The sequence below is a fragment of the Dreissena polymorpha genome, chromosome 2, assembly GCF_020536995.1.
Source record: "Dreissena polymorpha isolate Duluth1 chromosome 2, UMN_Dpol_1.0, whole genome shotgun sequence".
Lineage (NCBI taxonomy): Eukaryota > Metazoa > Mollusca > Bivalvia > Myida > Dreissenidae > Dreissena > Dreissena polymorpha.
The window spans coordinates 144,757,466-144,764,902 of NC_068356.1; positions in this window are offsets into that span (position 1 = coordinate 144,757,466).

Sequence of the window (7,437 nt, forward strand, 5' to 3'; positions counted from 1 at the left end):
TCGTAAGCAAATAAAATCCACAATTATAGCTTATATATTGTTGTTGTTGTTTTTCGATTTTTAAACTCGACTACATGATCATAAACGTTGTCTTATCATGTCATCAAGCCTGCAAATTTCTCGGCATCTAGAAATCAATAAAGCTTTTCTCCCGGAGTCCGGATTAATCTAACAAGACAATTGAGAACTTGAAAAACGCGCAGTCCTTCAATTATCAATACACACATCCGAACGGTGCGGTTATCTTTTCGCAACTGACTACAGATCATTCGACGTACTGAAGTAACAGACACTGGCTGTGAGATAGATAACGGGCGACAACTCAGTCGTTACCACATTGACTAGGCGTGATACGTACTAAGTACCGGAATAATACGGCGTTAGTGTGATAGGAACGTATGCTAGCAATTATTGATATATACGAAACACGTGAGATAGTTAAAGATCGCAATTGTTCACGAGTCGATTGCGTTATACACCCAGATTTGTATACTCTGTATCTTTCCGATTAATAAACGATTAAATGGCGTCTGTTTAGGAACATGTCATATTGAGAAAATGTTAATTTCTTATTTATACGCATGTTTTCGCACGTGCAGATTGTGGTATTTATTGTTTTAGAAACCTTCGTACAAACCGTGAGTTATGGAAGTGTTAACATAAGGATAATGACGAATAAATAGTCTACGGTGTATATGGGTCGTGCTCTGTGAAAAAGAGGTTAATGGACGTGCGTAAATTGTCGTCCCATATAAGCCTGTGCAGTCCACACAGGCTTATCAGGGACGACACATTCCGCTACACTGGATTTTTGCTAAGAACAGACTTTCTTTAAACAGAAAATATCATAAAAGCGGAGTGTCGTCCCTGATTAGCCTGTGCGGACTGCACAGGCAAAGTTGGGACGACACTGTACGCACATGCATTAAAGGGATCTTTTCACGCTTTGGTAAATTGACAAAATTGAAAAAAGTTGTTTCAGATTCGCAAATTTTCGTTTTAGTTATGATAATTGTGAGGAAACAGTAATACTGAACATTTACCATGGTCTAATATAGCCATTATATGCATCTTTTGACGATTTTAAAACCTAAAAATTATAAAGCGTTGCAACGCGAAACGATTGAATAATTTGGAGAGTTCTGTTTTTGTCGTTAAATTTTGTGAAACTACGAAGATTGCTTATATAAGGTATAAAATACGTGTGTTATGTGTACTCGGCGGAATAGCTCAGTAGGCTAGAGCGTTTTTACTTCAGGACTCTGGCAGGACTCCAGGGGTCACTGGTTCGAAACCTGTTCCAGGCAATGTTCTTTTCTTTTTTTTAATTTTATTCTTGATTTTTTACTGGAGCTTTTACGATCCAATGTTTACATTTATCGATGTAAAGCATTTAATGAATAAGTTAAAAAATGCCAAAATCTGTGAAAAGGCCCCTTTAAACCCTATTTTTCACAGAGCACGACTCATTATGTTTTATATGAGCTGCGTCGGGCGAAACTTGACATTGGGACGCATCCGGGGACGCATCCGATCGGTGTAGCTCCCATTATGCATATACATCCGCATTCCCAGAGGAGGAGTCATAATGTCAGTCAATGAGACAGCGAAATCGTGTTTATAGAGAACCAGAATGCAAGGATGTCGCATCTGTCTGAATACCCATTTAGGCACGACGCGGCTCATTTGTATTGCAATTACCTCTTCCATGCATATACGTGCATTTTCTGCACAATTTGACTGTGTTTTTTTATTGTTTTACAGTCAGACATGAAATCAAGGAATTAACAGGAAATTTAAGCAAAATAACAAATAAATTATAGGCAAATAAAACCATCACTTATTTTACGGTAGAGTTTAGATTAGAGCAATGCTTTGAAACCGTCTAGGAGGAGGTTGTCGCGTGTCATAGAGTGCTTTAACCTGTAATGTTTAGTACAAACCATGTGAAACCTTATCGTGGCGTTTTTCACACTTTGTGTGCGTCAAAGAGCCTAGGTGAAGGAAAACGGTGGTTCATGCATGTGCGTTAAGTGCCTTCCCAGATTAGCCTGTGCAGTCCGCATCGCAACTTTCCGCTTTTAATGATTGTTTCGTTAAAAGCAAAAAAACAGTTTAGGCGGGAAGTGTCATCCCTGATTAGCCTCTTAGGACTGCACAGGCTAATCTGGGCGACACTATACGCACATTCATTTAAACCAGAGCTATGATATTAGGCATAATTAGCCTTTATGTATAAGTTCGTTGTTCGTCCTATATTCCTGATACTCAGCAACAAACGTGTAAATCTATATGACTTGCCTGAGGCAACACCTGTGGTCGACCATGGCTATTAAATGAGCTAAATTGAGTTTGTATATTGTGTCTACAAAGATAGATATCATAGCAAGGTAAACGGCTGTCAACTACAACATCATGATAGGCTTTTGATGATTAACCCTTTGCATGCTGGGAAATTTGTCGTCTGCTAAAATGTCGTCTGCTGAATTTCTAAAATTAGCATTTTCTTCGATTTTTTTTTCAAAGAATACTATCAGAATAGCAAATAGTTTGGATCCAGATGAGACGCCACGTTCTGTGGCGTCTCATCTGGATCCAAACTGCTTGCAAAGGCCTTTAAAATTCGGTTCCCGCACTGAAAGGGTTAATTTATAATGACTAGCATAATTGTCATTGAAGCGTGAAAAGTTAAATGATTATGCAGCCACACAACGCTTCTTTATGTCATGTTGTCCTTAAGAGTTAATACTGTAAACAAAATAGTCACATTATATAGGAATTAATGCTTAATTTTAAATGTTAACTCTAAAATATCAGCGTCTGTCTAGCCTCTAAACGATGTATTTATCCACCTTGACTACTTGTAGAATCTGCAAACAAACTGCAAAACATGCAGGGAATAGAAAGTTAGACAATTTCCGTAAACTTTCACTAGTTGCATTTCATTGCCAAAGGTACTCTCTGTCTTTAAAAGTTGAAAACGACCAGCAGGCTAAAGTAGAGGCCAGGTAGAATTATGAAATGGGATAAATAATTTTGGACCGGTGCGACTCCTGCCCACGTAAAATCTCTCACCCTTGTCTGCATCGATCTCTTCAGCTGGCTGAGCCATGCTTACTGCAATCTTTATCTTCATCAGTTCAATGAAAACAGCTGATAAAGGTCATCACATGGTGACCAGAGCAGAGTAACACAAACAATGGATGGAATTGTCTATTCACTCCATTTGGTATTTCTTTCCGTGTAATAATCCAACATACTAATCTCTTATCTTAATCTGCTATCATTTCTCTCAGCGGGCTAGGAAATGTTTGCGTGCAATATTTCGTACAGCAACGTGATGGGGAAAGCGTGCTCGGGCTCGGGTCGACGGTTGGTGATTTCTACAGAGGCAATAAAGGCGACACAGCGCTCGAGGAGCGGGACGAAGGTCTTTGTTAATTGTCAACACTCCCTTGGCGGAGTAATATTGTCCTTTTAAGGGAAACCATACATGAACTGTCTTTAAATTGTCTACCAGTGCACAATAAGATCTTATTGGCCACCGTGTACTGATCTATTTTAATAAAAATTATTTCGTTGGCGCTACCCGGGCAGCCGGGATACATTTGACATATTTTGGTTTAAAATTAAATATATTTCCCCCTGAAAGATCCCACGGACATGTCTGCAAAGACTCATCGATGACATGTCAATAAACTTCTGAATTACACATACACACTTTCGTCCGGCAGTGTTTTGATCTCATCTTATAATGATCCAATACCCGTGCCCCCATTTTGACCGCAAGTCCTTATCACCTCATGTTTAACAGTAGTATTAGTTACTGCGAGTTAACTCGCAGGCTGGTCTGGTTTTATGCTGTTTGCACAAGCCATTTTCACTCTGCTTCTTAGTGGGAAAGGGTTAAATACCAGTGACCTTGATCTTGACCCGGCTGACACTACAACATTGCAGTGCATTATCACCATCTAAACTCTAGGTATAAAGTATAAAATGTGTTGTTGTTTTTTTGTATTTTCAATAATGATGGCATGGACCTAGACCCGATATGCCTTAAATACAATTCCAAGCTAGGACTTCATCCAAGCTTGACAAGCTGTTATATCTTAAACCAAAGTTTCGGACTAAAAACACCCGTATGACGCAACCAGCCCGCCATACCCCAAACTATTGACCAGGTTTTTCAACTTTTCAACATTTGATAAGAGCACCTGGTTAACCAAGTTCGTTATCGTTTTGAGCATAAACATTTGCGAGTATCGATATGATCGTAATTAATTACATGCAAAGTGAAAAATACATATGAGTCGTGTCCTGAGAAAATTGGGCATAATGCATGTCCGTAAAGTGTCGTCCAAGATTAGTCTTGCAGCCCGCACAGGCTAATCAGGGACGACACTTTCCGCTTTTATGACATTTTTCGTTAAAATGAAGTCTCTATTTAGCAAAAATCCAATTTAGGCGAAAAGTGTCGTCCCTGATTAGCCTGTGCGGACTGCACAGGCTAATCTGGGACGACACTTAACGCACATGCATTATGCCCAGTTTTGTCAGAACGAGACTCATATTTCAGGCGAAATCGCTCGTTTCAAGACTGTTGGCGTCCATCAACAGAGTAATAAACCCCGAAGACTCGGAACGAAAACTTTTAATGTCAGCTGGCACGATGTACGAGCGAGTCTAACGGCCTTTGGTGATGTAACATGTGTTTGCCATTTCTTTCAAAGAATTTTGATAAAACTAAGCCCGGATGTTGGGTTGTCAAACGATATTTACTTTTCAATACGTGTGTTTACCGTGTGCGTGTACAAAGAAAAATATTTAATCAAAACCATGCCGCGGCACGAGTTTCGACATACATGTATATTTGCATGTACTCATATTATTTTAACAACATTTTTAAAAATAATTATTGCAAATGATAAAAACAATGACCATTTATCTATAAATAAAACGGCGCGTATTTTCATGAGAATTAAATGTAAAATTGCACTCTGATTATCCGCAGATTGAGGAAAAATGCACTTATGAGGGGGGGGGGGAGAGGGGGGCGCTGCGAAGATTTTTGGATTGAATATATGTGTTTGTTGAGGTCGCATTATGTGAGGACCCGGATTGTATGCCAGCACTCCTACATACTAGTAACTAACGTGCTCAATTCATTAACGTCGGGTCGAATGTTAAATTATGACTGCAATTTCTAGCATTTCTTTTCTGTTATTCGATTCGGGCGTTGTGGTATGGGGATTAGCGTGGTGAGCAAGAGTACTAGGAGGAAGCCCCACCTGTTCGGTATAGTGACCATCAACCCAGCTCATATGCGCCGTGAGCAGGGATTGAACTCGGGGCCCGAGATGAGAAACGCGTTTACCATCCAGTACTTTGAGCGACCGATTGGGACAAACGAGAACCCTTTAAAATATTATAATACAGGTCGTAGATAAGTGTATGGACACACCCAATTTAAGTGGCATTTCAAGAACCTATTACAAGCTTAGACTCTAAAACACGTTTAACTGCACCGCTTAACTGAATTCCTGCACCATGTTATAACACATGCATGAAATTCTAAATATTTCGACGATGTTCTATTGCATGAAATGTATGAAAACATCAATTACTCGCCATATATAACACATATTTAGCGGTGTTTCCGGGACAAAAAGCACCTAGTGAGATTTTCTTCATATTGCGTCTTTGTTGTGATGAAGAATGCAACGTGTATCACAGTTTCCTTAAAAAAAACACACACACACGTCTGCATTAAATGTTGTTTGGAATAAACACACCAGAAGCGTCTCTTAGGCTGTTTCATTTCAGAATGGACCAAATGTGTATGTATATTTTACTATACATGTATATTGCGTATAATTATGCTTTGTCAAAGAAATGACATAATACGCCAGCCTGATTTATTTAAAATCACTGAAACAAAATTGTATTTGGATTGTAACTACCATTTCGTCGTCAGCATATGTTTCAATCCAATAGTCAGAATGATGTACTATCTGCAACTGTTCTGTGGGCTTCGTACTGAAGTGTATCTGTAACAGCCGACATTTATATAACAGCCGACATTTACATAGCAGCCGACAGTTATCGATGTTTTCTTGCGCAGCTTGCAAAAAGCTAATTTAATTACCAAGACATTGCTTTTTACTTCCTCTATTTTATCAGCGCTATCGAATGAAACATGCAAGCTTGTAAGTACTTCACAACAACGAAGTGCTTAATACTTGTTTTGTGCACTAATTATGCGTGTTTTATGGCCCTATAACTGCTGATTCTAACAGGATACAGATTCATGATTGTAGTGGTAATTCATTCGCTGTAGATAACACCGACTTAATTTGCGAATGTTTTCCCCTAGGGCAATAGCTTGTCAGCCTAGGCAACACATGCGCGCACTGAAAACAATAAACTATTGGCCAGTTTATATACCCATCTAATTCTTCTGCTCAGATCTCATCAGCCAAACGGACAAGCGAACGGTCAACTATTTCTATAAGATGGCGGCATTTACAGAAATATGTAGTTGGTTGTTCAATGCTGGAATAACTGCAAATTAGGAAATACAATCATCAGAGTTTTAACCTAAATGTATTTATTGAATCATCATATCAATCATTTTCAATGATTTGGATTGTTATTCGCGTTATTGTATTATTTATTATTGAAATATATTATTTGCTTTCATTTTCACGTTTCCAGGAATTTACTGATTGCCTCATGCAAAAATCAGAAGTATCATTTGGTATTTTAAAAAGAAAGTGCTCTTCCACTCAATTTATGCATTGCTGGGTTCAACAAATCAAATCTCTTTGCACAAATAAGTGAACATAAATATTACAATGCATGTTGTTAGTTGGAATTTATTGTTTATTAACACGTTTTCCGATTTGTTCTGGTACTTTAACCCATTTATGCCTAGTGGACTCTCCCATCCTTCATAATTGGATCAATTTATTTCCGAAATAAGGGATGTACAGAAATTCTTTTAATCAACCAGCGCAAACCCTGATAATGCGGCGTCTCATCACGGTCTACGCTGTTTGCCAAGGCCTTTTTCAAGACGCTAGTCATAAATGGGTTAAAAGGTTATAATGGGCCTGTATGGAAACTGAAACTCAAAAGACTTGCTTCATCTGCATCTTAACTGCTAACATCGCAATAGTGGCAAGAAATGTAAAACCGGTAGTAACAAAACATACATGAGATATATTTTGTTCCCTACATATTCAGAATCAGAATTTATAAATAACATTAATTTCCAGTGAATGAAGACATAAAAACAACATGCCCTTATGTACAGTCTAAAAGTTGTGTTAATAGTAATCTTTAAAGTTGTAAGTATGACATTTTTTACTATTTCTTAACCTTTCAAGTATGTAACAATTCATACCACTTATTTCGTAATAATTACATGTTTTCTTA